Source organism: Dasypus novemcinctus, chromosome 8 (genome assembly GCF_030445035.2).
Source record: "Dasypus novemcinctus isolate mDasNov1 chromosome 8, mDasNov1.1.hap2, whole genome shotgun sequence".
In the NCBI taxonomy this organism is placed as follows: Eukaryota; Metazoa; Chordata; class Mammalia; order Cingulata; family Dasypodidae; genus Dasypus; species Dasypus novemcinctus.
The window spans coordinates 82,303,131-82,330,641 of NC_080680.1; the positions used below are offsets into that span (position 1 = coordinate 82,303,131).

General features: G+C 37.5%; 1 protein-coding gene and 1 non-coding gene across 5 annotated transcripts in view; one reads left to right on the forward strand and one right to left on the reverse strand.

The window, feature by feature from the left end:
• Positions 1-27,511, forward strand: part of ZCCHC7 (zinc finger CCHC-type containing 7) — a 258,322-nt gene that overhangs the window by 149,171 nt on the left and 81,640 nt on the right. The gene's annotated exons all lie outside the window — the stretch shown is intronic.
• On the reverse strand, positions 8,868-9,125 carry LOC111763874 (small nucleolar RNA U89). Its single transcript, XR_002796618.1, has one exon. It is a non-coding gene; the product is annotated as a small nucleolar RNA U89 (small nucleolar RNA).

The window sequence follows — 27,511 nt, forward strand, 5'->3', positions numbered from 1 at the left end:
ACATGGGAGGTCCGCCATTCAAACCCTGGGCCTCCTTGACCCATGTGGAGCTGGCCCATGTGCAGTGCTGATGCGCGCAAGGAGTGCCCTGCCACACAGGGGTGTCCCCCGCGTAGGGGAGCCCCACGCGCAAGGAGTGCACCCCTTAAGGAGAGCCGCCCAGCACGAAAGAAAGTGCAGCCTGCCCAGGAATGGCGCCGCACACACGGAGAGCTGACACAACAAGATGATGCAACAACAGCAAAAAGAAACACAGATTCTGGTGCTGCTGACAACAACAGAAGCGGACAAAGATGCAGCAAAATAGACACAGAGTAACAGACAACCGGGGTGGGGGGGAGGGGAGAGAAATAAATAAATAAATCTTTTTTTTTAAAGTTTTTTTTTTTTAACCTCACATATATATTTTTAATGTAATATTATTACAAAGTCAATAAAAAAAAAGTTTTTTTTTTTAATTCCATTCATTTGATAAATCAAGTATTACATTGTTTCTCTGTAGCTCTCTTAGACTGCAACATAATCAGGGATGTGTAGAAGTTGAGCCTGCTGAGTTTATAAACTGAAGGAAAGTCATGGTTCCATCCCCCTTCCCCCCACCCCTTCCTACTTAAACTCCGGGAGAAACCACATGATATTGTGGAAGATAACCAGATAACACTTCAATACCTATTCTAGTAACAGTGAGCCTTGTTGAAATTTCTCATCCTCATAGTTAGCCAGTCTTCTTCATTTAAAATACTCTTTCTTCATAAGGTTATTGTGAAGATTTAATGAGGTAAGTACCTTGAAAGAATCTAGCACAGTCCTTAGCACTAATAGTTTCTCAGTATTTGTGGCCTGCTTCCTAGGGGGTCCAGGACTTGCCCAGTTTTAGCACTTTAAAGTCCCCATATCCCAGGGATCCCCTCCCTCTCTCTCTCATATCTGGCTTCCCTGATAGGCATTTAAATAGACTGGAACAAAGTTCCTTAGTTTTGTATTGTTTTATTTTAATGTTTCAAGATATGTTGTAAGGTTGCATTATTAAGTTGCCTTATTGACTGAGCCAACCATACCCTTATTTTTTATTGGTTAGGCTGAAGTGGTGATATTATTGAAGGTGGTAATTTTGATTTGCTGCCATATTATTGGGTTCTATGTTAAGGAGCTAGATCATACTCAAAAACCTAGAAAAATTTTTAATGATTTTTTATATTAAGGTACTTCATACCATGAAACCAGTCCCTTTTAAATTGAAGTTCCCTCCATCTAGACATGATAAGTTACAAAAATGATTCTTAATAGAACCTTGGAATTTTTTTCCCTTTTGCTTAAATATTTACATAAGGCTTCAAATGTCAACTTAATGTGTTTACCAAGCAATGCTACCTTGTTTTCTAATGAGACAATAAGTTAAAATTATGATTTCATTATATTTTTTCTTTGTTTCTCACTTTTTACATCATCTTTTCTTACCTCAACTGTAAGTTTTCTTTTTTAGTTTTAAAAAAAATATCAAGCAGAAAACAAATATCTGGTGTTTCTGCCAAAGTCATGGCCTTATGTCAAGATGTTGAAAGGTATCTCTCAAATTATTGTTCTGCTATAGTCATTTCTTTCAAATAAGGCCTCTTGTATAGCTATTTGTTGAATTGTGTACCTACTGAATTAGTCAAAGCTCTGGCTAAAACCTTTTTTTTTTTCTTTTCCTCTCCCCTCCCCCCAAACTTGCTTTTGTTATGTATTGGCTTGCTAATCCTTGTGTTGAGCAGTATCAGACATCACCTTTCTTGGGGGCAGTTAGTCCACTCTTCCGCTTTCTTTGTCAAAGGGCTCCCTTAATAGGAGAAGTCAACAGGGAGGACAAAAAGGATTGAAAGTTGTATTTAATCAGGGTCAGAGAGGTGGTGTTCAGAGTGACGGGCCCACAGGCAGGCTGGCCTTTTATGCTTGCCGACGCAGATGGTCCCAGAGCATTCAGCTAAGTGAAGAGAAAGCTGCCCAGTGAAAGCTATTGTAGGGTAGCATCGTTACAGTTGAGAAAGGTTGCCAGGGGTAACTAGAGAGTATCACCAGTATCGTGTGATCACTAGTCTGTGCCATTGAAAATGTTAAACTGAGGATTGTACTAGGTCCCTTGGCATCTTGATGTTCATATGTAAGCAGTATTAGCCTACATTAGTGTTTTTAATTTAATTTTTGTTTTACTCCCTTTGTTCTTGCCCTGCCCTTCTTAGTACATAAAACATAGATTTATTATATTCATAATTTTAAAAGCTCTGCTTCTTAAAACCTATAGTTATTTAATAATACATCTATTATAGACATTATAGTTTAGAATAAACTATACCAGGTAGTTTAAATTTTTGTGAATAAATTGAAGTTTTGAAAGTCTGGATCTAATATTTCTTTCTCATTTGGAGATTTTCAAGTTGATTTCCATTGTTCTGAAACTGCCCCAGTATATCCCAAGATGGACAGTTTGTTTTTGTTTTTTCCTCTACGTAATGTCATATAGCTTATAAACAAGTGTTTTGGGGTATTTATTTGGAAGTCATAAATAATCTTGAGTTAAAAGTTGTGACCAAAAGCTCCCAAATATTTATGAACTCTATCTTTAATTTTTTGCTTAAGGCAAAAGTAAAAATATGCATCCCAAATGAACCAGAACCAAGTAGCATAACGATCACTGATCTTAATTTAATATACTCTGAATATGATTTTAATAGCCAATTTTGGATTTTTTTGGCCTTTCTTTAGTCATCTGCATATTTTTAAAAATTATTTGTTTCACATACAAAATGTAAACAAAATAGTCTCCTGCAGTCACTACAGGAAAATGCATTGAGATTTCTATTTGGTATAAAAATAAAATTTGATCTGTAACTAATTTCAAGGTGAGATGATGATGGTCTTGAAAATAATTGTTTTTATCTTAAATTACCAATCAACCCAATTAAAATTAGTCTTATGCCAGTCAGAGCTGATTTTGCCATAATACCTTTTAACCACCTGTTTGGTATTACACTGAGTGAAGATGACCATAATACCATATATAATACCAACATTGGTGTTGGAGCTCTAATAATTACCAATGGAATTTTTTTGTGTTAAAGGTAACATTGTTTTTATTAGTCTGTTACATAAATATATATATTTTTTAAATCTTTAATAGCCTTGTTTAAAGGGTCATATTCTAAATAAACTTTAGGCTTTTACAGAAAAATCTCAAATTCATATTAAAGTAAGCTACTTGTTTACTTCTTAATATAAAAATATAGCTGGGTCCTTTTTATTTTAGACACTTATTATCATTTCCATGATAAAAGTATTTGTCATAAAAATAAATGAATCTAGTGAAATTTAAAATAAGCATGCTGATGTCTGTAAGTGAAGGTAAAGAACACATTTTAGGATGTCTGCAGATAGGATGACAAAATATGTCATTGGAAAATTCAATTTTTATGTCCATTAGTTTGTATCAGTTATGGTAGAGGTTGGTTTTCCAGAATTTATAAAGATGGCAGTGTTATAGCAAGTTTTAATTACATTGCTTCTTTAATGAACCCCACTAACATTAATTGTAATTGTGGTTTATATCCCTTCATCATTTTTATACTATGATCTACTTTTTCTTCTTTATCTATGTCCGTGATATAGATTTGACTAAACATGGTAAACTGAATGAATTTGAAGAATAAAAAGAAAAAATTTAGATTTTGTGTTCCATGTGATGTTAAAAATCTGTATAGTAGCTACTAGGGGATTAACATGAAATTTTACATTAAATGCCAAAAAATATTTTCTATTACTTTGGTCTTTGAATCACTGCAGATGACATGAATTTGAAAAGAAATATAACAATTTATTGGTAGCTGTCTCAGCAAAGATTAAAAACAGAATTTCTTTTAAGGCTTATAGGTGTGGATCTAAATATATTACTTCCTTGATAATAGCTAAAAGTTGATTTTTTAAAGACAAATTGTTCATGAAATTGAATTTTCCTATCAACATTTAGTTTTTAAAATTGTAAGCTGAATTATTATATATGCAATTATAGCTTTAGAATGAAAATCAGATCCAGAAAAATAATTTGAATTTTGCTGATTGTTTAAACTATGCTAAAATGTGAGTCAAAACCTCTCTTTTTTTTATTGTTTTATTCTGTGAGTAACAGTAATAAATGAGTACTATTAGAACATTAGTGATTGGTATTTATAGCATAACTCATTAATAATGGTGGTATCAATAGACAGGTATATTCCCTATCTTTTAGGTATATGGGAGTTATGGTGAGAATATGCAACTAGAATAATCATGGTTTATTCATTAGAGTGTATACCATTGTTTAAAAAAAACTGGTGAGTTTTTTCAATATAAACAGTTGTTTTAATGTTATATGGGAAAATTCAGAAGGCTTCTTAGAATTCTGAGGATTTCAGATTCATCATTATAAATATCAGTTATTTTTTTTGAAAGAAATGGGAAGATATCATGAGTAGAGAATTTCAAATGATAGAATCTAGGAAAAAACAGTATTATTTATCTATAAAAACATATTAAAAGTTTATTATTTATCTATAAAAATATAGTTATACCTCTGCCTACTACAAGAATTATTTTGTACTTGAAATTAGAGAAAGTATATATTGTGCATATGAATGATTCTTATAATCACTAATAATGACTAATATTGCCACCACTGCTGCTGCTGCCCTATAACCAGTGTCAGAACAGCATGCTGGAGGTAAGTTTATATTTTGTTATTTGCCATCATTGGGTCTTGATTTCAGCCATATCAGGAAAACAGATTATATATAATAGAATACATATTCTATTCTGCCCTTTGGAGTCTATATTGATTACATATCCTATGGCTTTTGTCTTAATTCATTTCATCCAAATGGGACTCGATGACTCAAGGTTGGTTCCAGAATGCAAGTAATGGAAGAATAAACAAGTGAGCTTCTTTGTGCAATGAAATATTCTTACCACTGAGGAAGGAATGTCCTGTGATACTTATAATATCCTAAACTAATGACTATCACTATAACATAACTTTTCCTTTCAACAGATATTTTTAATTGACCTGTTAGGGCCACTCTAGGAGGTGACTTTTTCATAAGGATAAGTTTTGCACAAAGAACAATTTTTTTTTATCATTTGGATGATAACATGCCAGTGCTGACTAGATTTACTAACTTTCAGTTTCCTTGTAGAACCTACCACTCGGATTCATGAATCAGCAAAATTTGCAAATTATTACGGGTCATTCCTTGGCATCACTGAGTGCCTTTCAGAGGGTCTTTGAGGTCAAATCTATTTTCATAATAATGTTAAGAAGTTACTTGCCTTTTCCGCTGTGTTGACATTTGTTCTGATGATGCAAAAGAAATGATGAATAAACCTGTTGGCTCCTTAGCACAAATCAAAGCAATGGTACCAAATCCACACTAGTAATAGTCATTATATACTTTATTTTTATATACTTGGATTTTGTTGTTGTCGTTGTGATTTTCTAGTTCACTTAAGAATATTTTCGATAAAGCAGTAAAATAATTTTATCACATCTCATTCAGTACATGTCTTTGTTTGTTTGTTTGTTTGTTTTTATTTATTTATTTCTCTCCCCTTCCCCCCGCCACCCTGGTTGTCTGTTCTCTGTGTCTATTTGCTGCGTCGTCTTTGTCCGCTTCTGTTGTTGTCAGTGGCACAGGAATCTGTGTTTCTTTTTGTTGCATCATCTTGTTGTATCAGTTCTCCATGTGTGCAGTGCCATTCCTGGGCAGGCTGCACTTTCTTTTCGCACTGGGCAGCTCTCCTTATGGGGCGCACTCCTTGCACATGGGGCTCCCCTACGCAGGGGACACCTGTGTGGCAGGGTACTCCTTGCGCACATCAGCACTGCACATGAGCCAGCTCCACACAGGTCAAGGAGGCCCGGGGTTTGAACTGTGGACCTCCCATGTGGTAGACGGACGCCCTAACCACTGGGCCAAGTCCGCTGCCAGTACATGACTTTTTAATATTCTTTATGATGAAATGGGAAGTATACACAAATCATTTTTACTGCATACTGAAGTAAAATGATTGTCCCCAAGGAAATGCTCTTTTGCAGTTTGATTTCTAAGCTGAACTCAAGACATGTTTTTCATGGAACACCACTTTTACTTGAAAGATCAGCTATGATTATTCAGACTTGGACATTTGGCAGACATTTTCTTGAAAAGGAACAAAGGAGCCTATCACCTCATGAAAAACAACTAACACTATCTGTTGCCAGTAATAAAATATGAGCTTTTGAGCAAAAGTGAGAAGTTTGGAAAACTTGTATCCATCACTGTGAGAATGATGACTTTCCAAAACTTAAAAGACTTTTCTGTTGAAACTTATGTTAATATTAAGGAATGTGATTTTTAAAATATGTACAATGAGATATGCCAACCTTTAGAAGATCTGCATAATTCAGTGAACCAGTATTTTCCACGTGTCCAACACATGATATTACAAAATCCTAAATTCATACAAAGTGCAAGATAGACCAATTTCAGGTTTTACTTTGTAACTAACCTTTAAGAAACTGCTTGTTGAGTTTTGGTGTAGTATCAAAGAGTAATAGCCACAGTTATCTTAAAAGGCTATTATCAGGGAAACGGATGTGGCTCAACCAGTTGGGCTCTGTCTACCATATAGGAAGTCCAGGATTTGATGCTCAGGGCCTCCTGGTGAGGGCGAGCTGACCCACACAGAGTGCCGACCCACACAGGAAAGTCGCCCTGCGTGGGAATGCTGCCCAGAGTAGGAAAACCACCTCACACAGGAGTGCTGGTTAACACAGAGAGCTGGCACAGCAAAATGACGCAACAAGAGACACAGAGGAGAGAAAATAAGAAAACGTAGAACAGGGAGTTGAGATGGTGCAAGAGAGTAATCGCCTCTCTCCCACTCCGGAAGGTCCCAGGATCGGTTCCCAGAGCTGCCTAAAGAGAATATAAGGAAACCTTTATCTTCAGCTGTGCCTGGTATGCCCAATCTTGGACCTTTCTGTTCTACTTACCTTCTCCAGAAAATAAACTTCCAAGTCATTTGCCGGGGTGGAGAAAAGGCAGCCACCCACCTGCATAGAGTGGGAAAAGGAACTTGGAGGGTATTTGCCTCTTTAAAAGAACTTTTTTTTTTTAAGATTGATTTATTTCTCTCCTTTTTCCCTCCATTGTCTGCTCTCTGTGTCTATTTGCTGCATATTCTTCCGCAACCTCCTGCATTATCCAGCAGCACTGGGAAAACTGCATCTCTTTTTTTGTTGCATCATCTTGCTGCATCAGCTCTCCGTGTATGTGGTGCCACTCCTGGGTGGGCCGCACCCTCCTCACGTAGGGCGACTCTCTTTGTGGGGCACACTCCTGGTGCCTGGGGCACCCCTATGTGGGGGTGCCACTGTGTGGAACAGCACTCCTTGCATGTGGGCAGCACTGCTCATGGGCCAGCTCACCACATGGGTCAGGAGGCCCTGGGGATTGAACACTGGACCCTCCATATGGTAGACGGGCACTCTGTCAGTTTAGCCACACTTCCCCTAAAAGGACTTTCAACAAATCCTCCTCCAATTCTAGAAGTAGCTGGTACAACCAATCCCAAAACCTTATGGAAATTCTGCAGTATTGATATACTTAGTTCTAAGTTCTAAGCTGCTTGTTTAGAATTTTTTTTGTCTACTGGTTCATTTATCACTTGTTTGCTCACAAACTTCAGAATATTGTTGCTGTTGTCTTCTTTCCTTTGTCTCTGTTCTTGGTGGGTTCATGCCTTTACAAATAACTATAAAATCCCTTTACTTTTAATTTAGTGGGGTTAGAGAAGGAACAGCTATATAAGCATATGTCAATTCAATATCTTTTCCTGAGGCCCAGGGTTTTCATATCAGTGCCTTTACAACATTTCGCGTATGACATGGTAGACAATAAATGTTTGAATGAATGATGAGGCCATCTGAGTCTTGATGGCTAAGTGAAATACTGATTCATTGCGAAGTGCTGTGGGGATATAGAATGAATTTTTATGGGAGCAGCCTTCAAGATAAAGGTGTGGCATATGCTGTACAAGCAGTACAGATAAAATTCTTTAGGAATTCAAAGGAATAAAAGTTGCTTCTTCACCTAGAAGAATCAAGGAAGATATTCTGAAGGAGATGCCATTTTGGTTGGGCCTTAAGATATGGGCAGAAATTTAAATTAGCAAAGCAAAGGATCTAGTGACATGAATCTGAAGTGGAGAGCAGTGTAGGAATAAGAGGAGGTAAAGTTTTGAAATATAGACTAAAACCTAATGGGGGTTGTAATAGGATGAGTTGTCTTTTCTTTTTTTAGGCTTTAGTAATAAAAATTTATTGAGAATTTCTGGGATAACAGTTATCTCCTCCCAACCTTGAGGGAGGGAACACTCTTACAACACCCCTGGCCAACACAGGGAGGAGGAAAGTCATCTCCCTGATAAAGGGTCAGCCTTTGTTAATCCAAGAGGGGTGGATGTGGGCTATCACATGATACTGGATCTGGGCAGGGTGCATTGGAGGCCTAGTTGGCTCCTTGAAGCCAGGGGACAAGCAAATCTAGGGCCTCTCTATTGGTGGAGTTCTTGGTGTCACCAGGCTCATTTCTTATCCTTGATGAGGCTCTTTCTTCCCCAGGTGAAACTTTCATCCTGTAGGTTCAGCACAAGGTTGTCAGCAGTGAGAAAGATATAGTTCTGTGATGTGGCAATCCTCTTAGAGTTCTGGGCTGCCTGGGTTTTTGCTCAGTACTCCTCCAAGGGGAGCAGGGCCAAGTTAAGGGTTCATAAAAGGCCAGGTCTCAATCTCTGGCTCGATCCTCCAGACCACTTGGGGCTGTCAGATCCAAGGTTGAACCTAGATGACCCATGCCTAGACCTATTTTGGTCCCCACCTGTGGACTCCCCTGTAGGCAGCTGCTGGGAACTGGGGACAGCAGCAGCAATAGAGGCAAGGCCAGCAGTGCTATTGATTCTTGTCTTACAGTTGAGAGCCAGGTCTCAGGTACCCCCACTAAGATTTCAGATCCCATCCCTAACCCTCATTCCCCAGGGAATCAAGGGTCAGAGAGCACGGACTCCTCATCACTGGCCCATGAGGCATTCGTTGTCTTTGAATGTTAAGCTTAGGAGTTTTAATTGAAGTTCCAGGCAGTAGTTAGCCATAGAATGTCTTCGATGAGAAATGACCTGATGAAAGTTTTCATGCAAATTGAAGGACTCCATTTCAGAGGTCAAGAGACCAAATATCATATTGTAATGGAAGATATCTGATCAGAACCCCTCTCCTTAGCTTTGAGCAGTTTGCTTTCATCGTAACTTTAAGCAGTATGTTTTATTTTTCTGCTTCTCAATTTCTTCACTTGTAAAATAGGACAATTTTGTATCATGACCTGCTCTATCAATCTTGCAGGGTTTTTTGATGAGATGATGTAACAATATTAATAATGAAGTAAGATATCCTTCTCAGTGGAAGGTAATGAGGACTCATCTAGGATGATCATAGTCAGGATGGGGTTAAATCACAGATTTAAAAGGCATACCAAAGAAGATCCAATAAGATTTTTTGTTTTTTAAAGGAGGTACTGGGGATTGAACCCAGGACCTCGTATACGGGAAACGCATTCAACCACTAAGCTTCATATACTCCCCAATATAATAAGATTTAATGACTGGTTGAATTTAGGGGGTAAAAATAAATTAGTTCATGATTCTTAGGATTTAATCTTGGATATTTTGGTAACAAATTGGAAGAGTTAAGGAGAAATGGGTAAAATAGGTACTTGAAATTAAAAACCCAATCCCTCAACATCAGTATTGCAGGCCTGGGAATTACCACACAGAAGTTAGAATAGAGGTGGCCATACATACAGTCAAGGGCAAAACGGACAAGGCATGGTGTTTAAGGTTGGTCCTAAAAAGAAGTAAAGGAGGTTTGCAAGACAACAGCCACTTGTTGAAAAGAAATAACTATTGGTGTAGCCTTCCAGAGTCAGATTTGTTTACCTAACTTGCAAGACCCAAAGCAAAACAGAAACGTGAGCTCCCTTGTTCAAAATGCAGAAGAAAAATGCAGTTAAAGGTACTAACATTTAAAGCTTTTCCCTTAAAATATATACTATTACTTAAAAACATAATGCAGGTCATAGTGATACATGAAGCATAAATTTACAAGTTGCAAAGTATTGAGTATTATTTCATTTAATACAATAAATATTACTTTATTAATGTATCTTTATTGATCATATTTTTCTGGCTTGTTTTTCAGCAAATTCATTTACTTTATACTTTTACCAGCTTGATTTTTTTTTTTTTTTTTAGTTAGGACAGTAATTTATTTAGGTAGGGAGGGAAGAGAAATGGGAGAAAATAACAGATCAGGGGTCCCAGGTAGAAAGGAAGGGGCTGAAAAATGATAAAGAGGGTTGATTTACAGGCTACAGTTTTCCATTATGGGTTATAAATACCCAGGTTTTACTTGCATGGTGATCCAAGCTGGGGAGAAACACTGGAGCTCGGGTCCAGAGACAAGAGAGCACAAGAGAGCCCAACTTGATTTTTAATCAATATAGTTGAGAGCAATGTCAGTTGCTCTTGGCAAATGTAAGATTACAAATAATTTTTGATAATATTTAATTTTGAGAAGGGTTTTTCTGCTGATGCAACTATCACTGGGAGATGTTAAGAACATTTTATGGGCTGTGACATGTTAGGATATATTTCTGATAAATTCTTTCAAAATATAAATTTTGGGTACAAAACAGGTGATTTTTGCAGAATAATTTTTCTAAAAAGATTTAACGCTACAGATCAGTTTTGCATAAGTATGAATTTAATTTGTTTATACATTGGAATTTTAATATTTCTGCTGCCATTTCTTACAACTTGTGGAAGTTTTTACAAGAAACCAAAAATGTCTTCATAGATTATAAATAATTCTAAATGCTGTTTATGCATTGTATCACTATATATTCAATTACAGGGAAAATATTAATTTAAAAATTGTCGTCCTTGTTATTAACTCAGATCTTTGTACGAAAATACTGCTCTTTTCTATCAAACATACAGTCTTTAAATTTGATTTGTTTCTAAATCTGTAGGTAATTACTTTACAATGTTGCAACAGTTTTCAAAACCAGAGATTCTAAGCTCTATGAAGAGTTCTAACTCTCTAACATGCTAATGTCCTTGTTTATACTTTTATTTTGCAATAATTTACAAACACAGTTTACTGTTGGAGTGCAGGCACTTCCTGCTCAGGATCTCAGGCTGGAAAGTTAATATTTGTGCAGATGCTACTTTTCAGGGACAGACAGGCAAAGCTGTCTTCCTGCTGCAGGTCCTTAGCAGAGACGCTCTTCTCTCCAGGGGCTGCTGCATTGTGGTGCCATAGCCTGCCCCAAGTGTACTTAGGTGGCCCTGGCAACCAGGCCAATGGCTTAGTGCATATAGTACCACCTGACATATCTCCTCTCCTCCTGCTTTGTTGTCCCATTGGTTTTCCTCTACAAACCACAAGTTCCAAGATGAGATTATTTAGAATTAAAAGATGGCAACAGTAGAGCATTAAACCAAGCATGGGCCCCTTTTGAGAGTGGGTCCTGTGGGACTGCACAAGTTGCATACCTGGGAAGCCGGCACTTCCCAGGATTGAGTTGTACTAAAGATTTTGCTGTCAAACTGCCTTAAAATTGGTCTGTCCAAGACTTCTCTAACATGAACCATTTGACCTTAATGGGTCTCCTCTATACTCCTTATGGGCAGAGACCATGGTAATTTTCATGTGGGTGTTCCCTAAGTTTGTTTTTAAAAGTACTGCCTTCCTAATGAAGATTTGCTACTCTGGTGGGGGCCTTTTATGGAAGCTGAACTCTCTGGCAATAGCCAGGACTTTAGCTATCAATTAGACTGGGGTTCTAGGAGGCAGGCCTTTGTGATTAAGTTCCGAATGCTCTGTTAAATAATAAAACATTGCAGACTAAATTATTTCTCTTTTAAATATCACTTGTACTTAATTATTTCTAATCTGCATTATGGTTTGGTTAAAAGGAAAGGACAATGGATTATTATTTAGCTCTTACCCCTAGCAACTTGATTAATTTTTTATTTATACATAGCCTATACTAGTCCTCAGTGTTGGTAACCAGAGTTTTGACAGTTGCCCATATCATAGTTTTCTGCCATAATCTTGTACCTATGTGAGATTTTTAAAGAAGAAAACCAAGGAAAATGTTTCCTAAAGCTCCATTTCTTTTTGTTTTGTTTTTTTCTTTAAAACTGCTAGGGAAACGGACTTTGGCCCAGTGGTTAGGGCGTCTGTCTACCATATGGGAGGTCCGCGGTTCAAGCCCCGGGCCTCCTTGACCCGTGTGGAGCTGGCCATGCGCAGCGCTGATGCGCGCAAGGAGTGCCCTGCTACACAGTGGTGTCTCCCGCGTGGGGGAGCCCCACGCGCAAGGAGTGCGCCCTTGAGGAAAGCCGCCCAGCGTGAAAAGAAAGAGCAGCCTGCCCAGGAATGGCGACGCCCACACTTCCCGTGCCGCTGACGACAACAGAAGCGGACAAAGAAACAAGACGCAGCAAATAGACACCAAGAACAGACAACCAGGGGAGGGGGGGGAATTAAATAAATAAATAAATCTTTAAAAAATAAAAATAAAAAAATAAAAAAATAAAACTGCAGCAGTATTTTTTAGAGAAAGTTTCTCTAACTAGAATGTCTTTTATTCTTGTTAAAATGAACAGGGGTTTAATTTTAAACAACTATGTTTACAAAAGTAAAGAAACCAAAGTCAACATAGTCAACATATCGACCCCAATTTACACTCAGCTGCTGCTTTCCTTCCCACAGTTGTGCTGCTTATATTGTAAAACAATATCTTCAATGAACTAGGATTGCAGCTGCTAGTTGATCCACCCTTTATCCTTAGCCAAAGAAACTTAAATCAGAACTTCCTAACCAATATGCCTCAACCATTGCCGTGACAGGAATAATTTACAGAAGAGCAGAATATTGATTCCCTCTCTTCTCAGGGTGGCCTACCAGGATCTCAGGCATTTCGGAGCGTCTGGGCTGGTTGTCACTGACTAAAGATAGCCTCTTCCTTTTACCCTAACGTGCTATATAAATATCATTTTCTTTGGATACCGTGACATGAAAAAGGCTCTGAAGTCTTTCTCAAACCTCAAAGCAGAAACTTGTAGGGAAATGAAATTCCATATTTAAACAATACTTTTAAACCACTCATATAACCTGTATTGTCTTTTTCTTTTTTGGTATTTTCTAATTTTATTTAAAGCAAACATCTAAATAGCAGGTAATATACTGATAAAAATAAGAACTATTAAGAGACTTATATGTTCAGTAACTTTTCTTCTGATTATTGTATTAATAGGAACCATAGAACCACAGCTCTTTAGTAAATGAGGACTAGAACCCTTGAAAGATAAAGAAATTATCAAGCTCTTGGTGCTGGAATTGTTTCACCCCCACCTTACTCCCACACTCCTTGAGTAGAGAAATTCAGCCTAAAAGGAAGAAATTATGCTACTCCATACAGTCTCATAACATTAGAAAAGTAACTAGTTATCATAACAAAGCAGGTTTATCTGATCATTGTCCTTATTTTGACAGTAGAAATCTTCAGGTTTATGCTAACAACACACAGATTATAAAAAACCTATTTCAAAGATATGTGTAATCTAAGAGGAAGTGCTAGGTTTTGAAATCTGTTAGTACAGGAGGCAATTTGTTTTTCAAAATCTCCACTTAATTCATTATACATCTGTGAATTTATTTTAGTAGAGTTTGGATAACTGAAAGTGTACATATATTGTAAGAAAAAGTTATTTATAAAATGTTCATTGCACTAAAGTGTACATTAGTAGTCTTAATGCCTATAATTGCTAGCTTTATATATTCTGTTTTTCTGAGAGGAGCAGGAACTTTAGCCACGTCTTATTTTGAACTCCAGTTAACTTACCGGAAATTTTTCTTAGTAATTTGTTGTAATGACTTATTGCTATTATACTTTGTTTTTTTAAGATTTTTTAACAGCAGTATCTTTACTCCTTCATTAGTTAAAAATGGGAAGCATAAGAAGGGGAGAGTATTCCCTTGATGGTAAAGGAAGGAATTCACATCCTCAGACTTTACTCAGCTGCAGTGGTGAGCTGCCCTCTCCTGGTCATTTGTGCCATCTAGAACTCCCAGTGGGTCCAAAGGCAAAGCAAACTTTGCCAGAGGAATACGTGTTTTAATTGTGTCTTTGATACCAAGGTTATCCTATTTCGTAACTGCAATATAAAGCTTTGTTGCAGCTCCTTATTTTTATTTCTTGAAAAAAAGACATGGTTGACAGAAAAGTTGGGACCTTCTCTGCTCTCTCACTTGTTCTTGTAGGTATTCTTTCCACCTGAGATTTTTGTCCATTACTTTGGTCTTACTGGGTACAATCTATGCCATGCTCTATACTTACTAAATTCTAAAGAGTTATTTTTGAAGAAGTTCCTGGCAGTCTATTGGTTTCCTTAGCTTTTCTGTCACATGGCAATGCTCATGGCACCATCTTCTTTCTTTTCCTGGTGCTATTGCTTTCTAGCGTCTGGCTTCTCCCCATGGCTTCTTTCTCCAACTCACTTTTACTCTGTCTGTAAAGGACTTCAGTAATCCAGATTAAAGCCCAACCTGTTTCAGCTAGGCCACACTTTAACTGAAGTAACATCTTGAAGAGATCTTTTTAATACTATATCTATACCCACCAGAATTCAACCAAGACTAAGAATATGTCCAAACTGAGGTGCACAATCCAGTCCCCTCCACTTTATTTTATTTTATTCTTTTTAAAGATTTATTTATCCCCCCTTTCCCCAACCCAGTTGTCTGTTCTCTGTGTCTATTTGCTGCGTGTTATTCTTTGTCCACTTCTGTTGTCAGTGGCATGGGAATCTGTGTCTCTTTTTGTTGCCTCATCTTGTTGTGTCAGCTCTCCGTGCGTGCAGCGCCATTCCTGGGCAGGCTGAGCTTTTCTTTCGTGCTGGGTGGCTGTCCTTATGGGGCGCACTCCTTGCACGTGGGGCTCCCCTACGTTGGGGACACCCCAGCGTGGCACAGCACTCCTTGTGCGCATCAGCACTGCACATGGGTCAGCTCCACACAGGTCAAGGAGGCCTGGGGTTTGAACCGCGGACCTCCCATATGGTAGACCGACGCCCTAACCACTGGGCCAAGTCCACTTCCCTCCCCTTCTGCTTTATACCCTAGTTAATAATTTCATGTTGGAGATGAGTTTACTGATGATTTTAAAAGAAGAATAAGAAAAACCAACCCACAATGCTTATGTTCTTTTGGTTTTTGTTTGCCTTTCATTTCTTATTTCTTATAAGCCTGTTTTTACTTATTTTAGACTTCAGCCCTTTGAAATTATGGGATTAGCATTGACTATGATGCTTACCAAACTTTAATAATAACAAGAATATTGAAGAGAATATCTTTCAGAATTCACTTCCTTGTTTAAAAGTAGCATTTTATGTCTGCCCTGTTTTTCTTGATTTACCAGGAAATCTTACAAAATAATACTCTTGTATTTTGAATTTTTTAAAATGTAGAAGAAAAAAAACTTCTGGTTTTTATTGTATTTCCCAGTTAAATTTGAAGCATGCTGCTAGATGATATTTCTATGAAAGATTCATAGAAGACTTTTCATAAAATTATTTCTAAAGTTCATATAAATTTTAATATCTTAGTATATCTCATCTTTATTAAGGAAAGATACTAATAATATATATCCTGCTAAAAATTCAAGGGTTGAGATCAAAGGAATAGAGATGGAAGTCTTTTAAGCCTGTTCATTTATTAACCATTTGCCTTTCAGAGTAGTCTTAAATACAGTTAGTTTTTACTTGCAAATTTCCTGTACTACAAATACACATTTGAAGACGACTGTGAGTGCAAAGTCTAATTTGGACTATTTGGAGAATCCTTCCTAAACTAGCTATAATGCCTAAAACTCAGCAGATTATTTCAGTTCTGAGAGATTTTAAGCCCGAATCAGTATTTAAAAACTGTTTATGAAGCAGAATATTGAGAAAGTAATATTTAAGTTTTAAAAATCTGAAAATCCAGTCAATGTTGTAGAAAGGAATTATTCACAGTGGATTTTTTTTTCTTCTCCCTTCCCCACCCCAGTTGTCTGCTCTCTCTGTCCATTCGCTGTGTGTGTTCTTCTATGTCCGCTTGTATTCTTATCAATGGCACTGGGAATCTGTGTCTCTTTTTGTCGTGTCATCTTGCTGCATCAGCTTTCCATGTGTGTGGCACCACTCCTGGGCAGGAGGCGTTTTTTCCAACAGGGCGGCTCTCCTTGCGGACTGCACTCCTTGTGCATTGGGCTCTCCTACACGGGGGACACCCCTGCATGGCATGGCACTCCTTGTGCACATCAGCACTATGTGGGCCAGCTCACCACATGGGTTAGGAGGCCCAGGGTTTGAATCCTGGACCTCCCATATGGTAGGCAGACGCTCTATCAGTTGAGCCAAATCTGCTTCCCTCACAGTAGATTTTGTACCACTTCATCCCCCCTACCAGTTTATTTTGTCTTAATTAACCCCAGCCAGCTTGTTTTGTCTTAATAAAGATTTATAGACAGCTAAGACCAGGTCTGAACTTGGTGACCATGGAGAAATAGGAGCCCAGAATTCTTTCATTTGATTTTGTGTCTTAAATATATAAAATCTCTCTGTTTGCCATTGGCGATGAAATTAAATGCTTATACACATGATTTTGAGCCCCTGGTCTGTCACTAGTTATGCAACATTGGGCAAGTTGTTTATTTCCGAGATCCTCAGTCCTTCTTTATAAAATAGCTATAGTATTACTGCTCATACTTGGTGTTTTTGAGAATTAAATAAAAAGAGTATTAAAAGCATTTTTTAAACTGTTAAGGCACACAAATATAAAATGGTATTATTAATATTACTTATGAACTAACTAAAAAATGCGTTTAAATTCTATTTTATTTTATTTTATTTTATTTCTCTCCACCCCCCCAGCCCCAGTTGTCTGTTCTCTTTGTCTATTTGCTGCGTGTTCTTTGTCTGCTTCTGTTGTCAGCGGCACAGGAATCTGGGTCTCTTTTTGCTGCGTCATCTTGTTGTGTCAGCTCTCCATGTGTGTGGCACCATTCCTGGGCAGGCTGCACTTTCTTTCGTGCTGGGCGGCTCTCCTTACGGGGCACAGTCCTTGCGCATGGGGCTCCCCAACGCGGGGACTTCCCTGCGTGGCATGGCACTCCTTGCGCGCACCAGCATTGCACATGGGCCAGCTCCACGCTGGTCAAGGAGGCCCAGGGTTTGAACCGCAGACCTCCCATGTGGTAAGACGGATGCCCTAACCACTGGGCCAAGTCCACTTCCCCCTAAATTTTATTTTAATGCATGATGTTACCAAAGGAGGAAAAAGGCATTATAGCCCATGTTAAACAAGACTTAATGGAAGACTTGATTATTTTTATTCTCATAATCACCTGATTACATTTCTATGTCAAATCCGGGTACTGATAAAAAATTTTTTTAAGGTTTATTTTATTTATTTCTCTCCCCTCCGCCCCCCCCACAATTGTCTGCTCTCTGTGTCCACTCGCTATGTATTTTTCTGCGTCCACTTGCATTATCCAGCGGCACTGGAAAATTGTGTCTCTTTTTTTGTTGCATTATCTTGCTGCATCAGCTCTGTGTGTGTGGCGCCACTCCTGAGCAGGCTGTGCTTTCTTCATGCAGGGTGACTCTCCTTGTGGGGTGCACTTCTTGCACATGGGGCACCCCTATGTGGGGGCACCCCTGTGTGGCATGGCACTCATTGCACGCAGCAGCACTGCACGTGGACCAGCTTACCACATGGGTCAGGAGGCCCTGGGGATTAAATTCTGGACCCTCCATATGGTAGATGGATGCTCTATCAGTTGAGCCATGTCCACTTCCCATTATAAAGATTTTTAACTTGTCTTTTTTTGTGGAGGGCAATGAATTGTGTAATTTTTATACAATCCAATGCATTTTCTATTGTATGTTGCATATAAGACCAAAACAAAATTTAAATATTTAAAAATTTTGTCTCCCTGATTTAATGCACACTGCAAAGGATGAAAGAAGTAAACATTTACTCTGAATTTCTATTTGTTTTACTAGTTTTCTTACTTGACATTAAAGTAATGGTTCTTGGAAGTAGCATTTCCTTCTAAGTCTGGAGCTAGCACTGTAATTTCAGGCAATTACCAGATCTTTTGTTCTTTCTTTATATTGCTTTAGAACCATTCAGTACACTATCTTCTCTAGTTTTCTATGTGGCAGTTAGACTTGAACTCTCAGAAGAAGAAATTGCCTGTGAAAAAGGATGTTAAAAGTAGTATGTTTGAGATGAAAGGCCAGGTTCTGCTTATGTGTAGGAGTTAGTTGTTACAAAACAGACTTTGAGCTGTGTATTCCTGCATTTGAGTTTATATTCTTAATTTATGTTCATGTGTGGCAGTGTTGGGTGTAGGATAAATTTAGTAGCCTAGGAAACCTGTGTCCCATCAGGAGAGAAAACAGATGTTCTTCCTCCTGGTAAAGAACTGCACCTATCCATTTAGCAGTTAAGAATCTCTTCCACAGATAATACACTTGAGCAAGGGGTCTTTTAGCAGGTAGAATCAAGAAGCACATGACTCAGTTTTGACTGGATAGGTCTGAATCCTCTTAAATTTGTCCCCCTCCCCTTTTCTTCAAGACTTTAGGTTTGGTTTTGCTTTATTTTAAAAGATTTATTTATTTACTTTATTCCCCACCCCACCCCACCCCCACTGATGGTTCTCTCATCTGTCTGCTCATTGTTTGCTGGCCTTCTCCAGGAGGCATCGGGAATAGGACCAGGATCTCCACAGGAGAGGCAAGTGCCAGGGCCTGAGCCATCCACTCCCTGGTGCATGTCTGCTGGCTTGTGACATCTCTTGCAGCAGGGATGGCGTCTAGCTCATTTGCGGTGGGGGTGGCATCTGTTCATTTCCTTTAGGAGGCACTGGGACCCCCCCCCCCAATGAGATAGGCAGGCACCCAACTGATTGTGCCACATCCACTTCCCAAGCCTTCAGTTTTTAAAAAAGTAGGTAGAGATAACAGTTTCAGTCATGGTGTCTATCTTATAGTACTTTACCTCCCAGGATCAGTGAATAGGAGACATTGTCAAAGATATAACAGAGTATTCCCATTTCCCCTGCCCCTCGTCCAATTCAGCCTAACTGCTTATAGACATGTTTTTATATACTAGTTTCAGATTTTGATCTGTTTTGATTGATACATTGTTATCCAAGTCTTGAGTATGTTTCTCCAGAAAAGGTCAAATGCTAGTGATTTTATTGCTTACAAAATACCTAGTATCTTTTTCCTTCCCCATGTAGTTGAAACCCTTTTCTCTTATTTAGACTATTACAATAATAGTCTCTCATCTTGCTGTTTGTCTCTCTCTCCTTTAGTTTGTTCCATATAGCTGTGGAGCTGATCTTCCTAAAATAGAGATCTTATCGTGACTTTCCCTTATTCAGAGACCTTCAGTGGTTTCCCATTGACTTCAAAATTAAGCCTACTCTATGCGTCCTAGAATTCAAGGCCTTCAGTGATCTAGTCCTAGTTTACTTTTCCACCCTATCTACTATAACCCTCCTTCATATAAGCTATATTGAGTGATTCAGTCTTCCATACTTTGCTGCCTACCCTTCTCCCCAAGGTCCTGGTGTTGAAATCCTTCTTTTTCCTCAATATCTTGCTATAGTGCTCTACTTCTTCTTTAATGTCAGACTTAGGAAGAAAAGTAGGGGGTAGAGTAGGAGCTATACTTTCTGTAGCAATATGGTAAAAACATTAATTCTTTTTCTAAACTAAAGAGATTTAACTTTGTTAATTTCTGTAGTTTGCCCAGAAACAGGAGTGACCTTCCCAAATGTTAATGTTTTATATGTAAAGTATCATCCTTTTTTTTTCAATGATATCAGAATATACCTTTATTATAATGATGGAAAAGTACAGAGTGTTTTCATACAATTTAATTATAGATTGAAGAAAAAGTACAAAATCACAGATTAATAAGTTTTAGGTAAAGTATGTACTAAAAATTATATTCCCAAAACTGATTATCATTGAGCAAGTTAAATTCACCCTCTTATAAAAGGAAATTTGTAGATTCCAATTGTAACTCAACATATATAGAATTAGAAAAACTATGGGGAGGCAGATGTAGCTCAAGAAATTGAGTTCCTGCCTACCACGTGGGAGGTCCCAGATTCGATTCCTGGTGCCTCCTGGAGAAGATGAGCGAGATGGCAAGCTGACCCAACAAGATGATGCAACAAGGAGGCACAAAGAGGAAACACAATGAGAGGACAACAAAGCAGGGAATAGAGGTGGCTCAAGGATTGAGTGTCTTTCTCCCACATGGTAGCTCCCAGGTTCAGTTCCTGGTGCCTTCTAAAGAAAAGACACAGAGCACACGGTGAATGGACACAGAGAGCAGATAGTGAAGGGGGTGGGGTAATACTGCATATGATATGGATAGATTATCTTTTCTATTACATGGAATGAAATGGAACTAATGCACATATTTTTCTAAAGGCAGATTCTGCCCACAATCCTGCTTGTGTATCATAATAGAAAAGGCTGGTCCCAGGAGCTTGTACCCAAAGCAAAATTCAGAGCCAACTAGGATTGTACTGTTAAGCAACTCTAGGGGACATCATTCACCTTGTATTATATATAAACAGCACTTCCTGGGTGTAGATTTTAAAATGTACCCTTTGTCAGTCTTCTTTTTTAAAAGATTTATTTATTTATTTCTCACCCCACCTCGTTTTGTGCTCACTGTTTGCTCTCCACATCTATTTTCTGTGCTTTTTACTGTGTCTACTCGTCTTCTCTTTAGGCAGCACTGGGAACCAACCGATCCTGGGACCTTCTAGAGATCGGGAGAGAGGCACTCAATCTCTTGCACTTCCTCAGCTCCCTGGTCTGCTGTGTCTCTTATTGTCTCTCTACTCTTTCTTTGTTTCTTACATCATCTTGCTGCACCAGCTCTCCACGCAGGCCAGCACTCCTGCATGGGCCAGCATTCCGTGTGGGCCAGCTCTCCACTTGGGCCAGCTTGCTTTCACCAGGAGGTCCCAGGAATTGAAACCTGGACCTCCTATATGGTAGACAGAAGCCCAGTCACTTGAGCTACATCTGCTTCACCTTTGTCAGTCTTGAAACTAAAAACAATACCATATTGTGTACCTTGTTTGGATAGGAAGGTTTTCAACTCAGATATGAGTCTGTGAACTAATTAATAATTAAGACCTATAGCATAGTAATGGCACACATACAGATACATTAACCAAAGGATTCAAATTTAGAATTCAGAAATAGACCCTCACACTTATAGTAAATTGTTCTCTGTTATGTCTGCCAAGTCCATTCAATTGTGAGAGAATGGTCTCTTCAACAAATGGTGCTGGGAGAAATGAATTTCCATATGCAAAAGAATGATTACCATGCTATTTTGGCCACTGTAGCTTTGTAATATGCTTTAAAATCAGAAAGTATGAGTCTTCCATCTTCATTCTTCTTTATCAAGATGGTTTTGGCTATCTGAGTCCCCTTACCCTTTTCAAATAAATTTGATAAGTGGCTTTTCCTTTTCTATAAAAGATGCTCACCATTACTATCGATTATGGAACTACAAATCAAAAACCCAATGACATATCACTTCATACCTACTGGAAAGGCTTCTATTTGAAAAACTGAAAATTGTAAGTGTTAGAGAGGATGTGGAGAAATAGGAACACATTCATTGCTGGTGGCAATGTAACATGGTATTGCTGCTCCTGTAGCAGTTCCTGAGGAACTGGTATATACATGGAATAATTGAAGGCCAGGTCTCAAACAGATATATTTACCTGATACTAAGAGCAGCATTATTCATAATTACCAAAAGATGGAAGCAAAACAAGTGTCCATCAAATGATGAATGGATAAACAAAACATGGCATATACATACAATAGAATGTTATTCATTCATAAAAAGGAATGAAGTGTTGATGTGTGTGACAACATGGATGAACCTTAAGGACATTATGTTGTATGTAATAAGCCAGATACAAAGTACAAATAATATATGATTTCACTGATATTAACTTAATGTGATAAACAAACTCATGGAGTTAAATCTAGAATATAGATTACCAGGGGATAGGTTTTTGTAGGGAATGAAGAGCTGATGTTTAATTTGTACAGAATTTCTATTTAGCTTGTTCATAAAGGTTTGGAACTACATGGTGGCAATGGTAGTACATTATTGTGTGTGTAATTAACAACACAGAATTATTTATGTGAATGTGGTTTAAAGGGCAGGTTTTCATTCAGGTGTTCTACTACAGTGAAAGATGGAAGATAAATCATGAGACTGTGAACAATGGACTGTAGTTAATAGTACAAGTGTAAGAATGTTCTTTCATGAATTATAACAAATGTTTGACCCTAATACAAGGTGTTAATAATGAGGTGTATATAGGAAAAAATGTTTACTAAAATAGGACTATTCTTTCATCAGTTGTAACAGAAGTACCACACTAATACAAAGTGACAAAAATAGAGTGTATGTGAACATGGTATTTTTCCATGAATTTTCTATAATTCTGAATCTCTAGTGTAAAATTAATACTATTTTTAAAAATTAAATTTTTTAAAATTAAAGAAAGAAATTTTCAGGTTTCCTTTCAGTTTTGAAAGTGTGATTGATTTGGAAGCTTTAATTTTTTGAGATTCAGTATGAAAAGAAATACCCATGCATTTATATCACCTTGCACAACTTCCCAGTGATCAGCTTTTGGCCATTGCTTAAAAACTCTTTCTGGATAAATGACATGTACAAAGTGGTTTATACAAACACATGTATGTATTATTGTTATTTGCATAATGACTTTGTTTTCCTTTGATTAATGCTCTTCATTTCCCAAGAACCTTGAAAAACAATATCCTTCAGAGTGGGAAAACAAAACCAGTGGAGAGGTTGTTAATGTATCACTGATGGTGTTTTAGGATCCTCTGTCCTAAGCTAGTTTTTGAAAATATACTAAAAATGGTGAAATATTAGAATTCTGGTTACCTTTTTATTAGTAGTAGTAGTAGTAATAGTAGTAGTACTTTTATGATCTTTTTCTGTGTGAACGAATCTGTGAAATTAAAAATTATTCATAGAAATAGTCTTGCATATACAAGCATATTTTTTTGTACAAATGTTAACATATTATACCTAACAAAGTATCTTAGAGATAATTAAATACTATAATTGACATACAAAAAAAAAATTAAGACCTACAGATTCTCTAATTTGGAAAACTACTTTATGTCTAAGAAAGATAGACATATCCTTCTTCGGGAAGAAAGTTCTGAGCTCTACACAAGCTCACAGCTCTCTATCCAGCTACACAACATACTTAGTGACACAACAGCTATTGGAGCCATTGATTAGTTTACCAGACATGGCAACCACATCTCAAACTGAGGTAAAAAGAGTAACTGGACACACACATTCTGTAGAGGACAGATGTATACACCTCTCAACAGAGACTTGCTATCCAGTAGTATCCTGCGTTTCATTGGAGGTAAATTATTCTACAGCAGAATTTCAACACTGGCTGGCTGATTATCAGTGGTGGTCTCGTGTCTCCTTTTCACATTTCAGTGCCTTTATTAAATGCAACACTTGTTTAGCAGATGCCTGATTTTTTAACAATATTAACGTGTGGCCTCTTTATGTACCTGGAAATATGCCATTGAATGCAAACTTTTCAGTCAGTGATTTTAGGCTCATAATGTATAAATACATTATTTGTGACAAGAACTACATTAAGGTGGGGAGTTGAAGGGGTATAGGAACATAGTTTTTGTATATTATCGAAGCAAAGTTGTTAGAGATTTAGAATGTTAGATATAAGCCCCCTGGTAATTAATAGAAAATTTTGGAGAATATACAAGTCCATAGAAACAGACTTTAAGAGTACAGGTTGGGAAGCAGATGTGGCTCAAGTGATAGGGCCTCTGCCTACCACATGGGACAACCTGGGTTTGATCCCTGGGGCTCCTGCTGAAAAAAAGAAGAGAAAACATGCCTGCACAGCAAGCCAGTGCCCACATGGCAAGCCAAGTGCCCACTTGGTGAGCCAAGTGACCATGTGGGTGCCCACATAGCAAGCCAAGTGCCCACATGAATGCCCATGTGGTGAGCCAGTGCCTGCATGGTAAGCCAGTGCCCATGCAAGTGAGTCACCCAGCAAGATGACACAATAAAAAAGAGACAAAGGGGAGAGTCAAGGTGAAGCACAGCAGAGACCAGGAACTGAGATAGCACAATGAACAAGGAGCCTCTCTCCACATCAGAGGTCCCCAGGATCGAATCCCAGTGAATCCTAGAGGAGAAAGACAAGAAGAGAAGGAAAAAAGAGAAATAGATATATTACATAGCAGATGGACACAGGCAGCCAAAAAAAGCCTCACAGACAGCAGGGTGGGGGCAGAGAAGATAGATAGATGATGGATGGATGGATGGATGGATAGATAGATAGATAGATAGATAGATAGATAGATAGATAGATAGATAGATAGATAGATAGATAGATAGATAGATAGATAGATAGATAAAAGAGTATAGGTTGCCAGAGGCAGGGCGAATGGGGAGTTAATATATAATGGCTGTAGGGTTTTGTTTGGGTAGATGGGGAAGTTTTGTAATAGAAGGTCATGAGGGTAGTTGCAATATTGTGATTAATCCCGTTGAATGGTATGCTTGGGAGTGGTTGAGATGGGAAAATCTATGTTTATATATATTTTCACAATTAAAACAGGAATAAAGCAACTAAAGAGACAATGACAATTAAATGCAATACATGATCTGGATGGTCTCTGTAGCGAGGAAGGAGAAAAGGTTTAAAGGGACATTGAGAATTTGAAAAAGTTGAATATAGACTGTAAGCTTTATATCAATGTTAAATTTCCTGAACTTTATAACTGAAGTTAAGGTGGTTACATAAATGAATATCTTGTTCTTAGGAAATGTACATGGAACATGTTCAAGGAACATGATGTATACAACTCACTCTCAAGTGTTCAGAAAACGGATTGATGGATAGATGGATGGACAGCTAGAATGATACAGCAAAAATAGCAAAATGTTAAAGTTGGTGGATCTGGGTGTCTGTGGGAATAGGGGTATATTGGAGTTCTTTGTATGGGGTTGTAATGTTTTTTTAACTTTCCTCTAAGTGTGAAGATATTTCAAAATAAAAAGCTAAAAAAAAAAAGTCAGTTTTTCAACTAAGCCCCATCTTCCTCACATCAAAAAATCTGCAGAATTTCGATTTCAAAGGGCTAATATAATGACTTGCATTATATTTCTGTTGGACAGTACTAGTATAAAAAAGCAAGTTTAGGACCTTGAGTTTTCCAGATATTTGATGTTTCTACTATGAGACTGGTCAGTTTCTTGACATTTTAAATTCTAATATACTTACTTTGCATCTTTTCTTTATAGTCCATTTCTTTAAAGATTCTTTCCATCTCTACTTCCTTGTATAATTTTTAAAGTTTTACTTTTGGCATTTAGGATTTTAATCCACTTGGAATTGTCATTTGTGTATTGCAAGAGAGAAGAGTTCCAATTTTTTTTGTCCCTGCACTATTTATTAAATAAAGCATTCATTCTCTTTGTTCTACAGTGGTACATATGTCATTTATCAGTTATTAAAATGCAAGTCATTTCTTGGGCTACATTCATGTATCTAGACACATGTCTATCCATGTATCTAGACCCCACTGTCTTAATTATTAGACAGGTCCCTCTGACTTTTTCTCCTCTAATTTAACACCTAGTTTTATGAATGGTTTTGTAGCAGATGACTCTACAATTATTAACCAGCCAACATATAAACTATTACCAGTAAAATGAAGCTGTCTATATGCCGCTCCCTGATCGTAACCTTCTCCTCTCCAAAGGTACCATTACCTGACTTTTATGGTAATAATTTCCTTTTTAAAATAGTTTTATCAGCAATACGTACCCTAAACAATATAGTCCAGTTTTGCCTGTTTTCGAGATTGTGCCGATTTGCATTCTAACTAATAGTAGAGTGATCTTATTGTCTGCATTCTTATCAACATTTGATGTTATTGGTGCTCTTAATTCTGTCTGTTTTGGTTGGTAGGTAGTAATATATTATTGGGTAATGTGCATTTACCTGATGACTAAATGAAGTCAAATACCTTTCGTAGGTTTGTTGGTCATTTAGATAACCTCTTTTGTGTAGGGCCTTTTTAAATCTCTTGCCAGTTTTTTTTTTACTTAATATGTAGGAGTTATTGTATATTTTGGGATAAGCCCTTTATATACTAGACAAATATCTCCTTCCACCCTGTGGCCTTCTCATTCTCTTAATGGCATTTTTAAAATTTTGTTTTGTATTTTGATGAACAGAAGTACTTCATTTCAATGTGCCCAAGTTACCAAATTTGAATTCATGCTCTACCACTTACTGTGTGACCTTGGACAGCTCTGAGCTTTAGTTATCTGTAAATAGGTGGTAAAAATATCTATGTCATAGAGTAATTGAGAAGATTAAATGAGATAAAGTACTTATTATATAAAGCTTTTCACCTAGCAGTCCCTCAATAGATGTTAATTGCCTTCCCCATCATTTAGGGTACTCATTTTCATTCTGTCTTTTGGGAAATTGGGTAGTATTCATGAGCTATTTGCAAATGAATGTTTTGGAAATTAGAATCCCATATAATTATCCCAGGAATTTAGAAGGTGGCCTAAAATAGTAAATCATAATTAATTTTCCCAGAGAACTAGAATGTAACATTTTCTTTGATGAAAGGGATTTATACTCAATATAGGATCCTTGAATAATAAAACTCATGACTAGTGTCCTTATCCAGAAAATGAGAAGCAATAGTTTAAAAACAATCTAAACCCTATGCATAATTCATCATATTTTAAAACTAAGGCTAGATATCTTTGCTTCTAACAATAAAGCAAGTTTTCTTAATTGATAGAAAATTGCTAATTACTCTAGCACAAAATACCATCCCCTGCCTTGGAACATTCTGGTGCTTACTGATGATTTTCATTTTCTTCCGTTCATTCACTTAGCAAATATTTATAGAACGGTTCTTTTATGTACCAGTCCGGTATTAGGTGAAAGGACAGAAGAGTGAATAGTATAGTCTCAGTCCTTGCCTGAATAGAGCTTTTAGTGTAGAAAGATTTTTTAAAGGGTTATACACCACACTAAAAAATCAGTTCCAGAGTACTACTTTTTATAATGGCAGAAGAACTCATAGTGGACTAACCTTCTCCCCAAAATTTACTATAAATGTTCAATTCCTAAAATATAAATCATATGTGTATAGATGTACACAA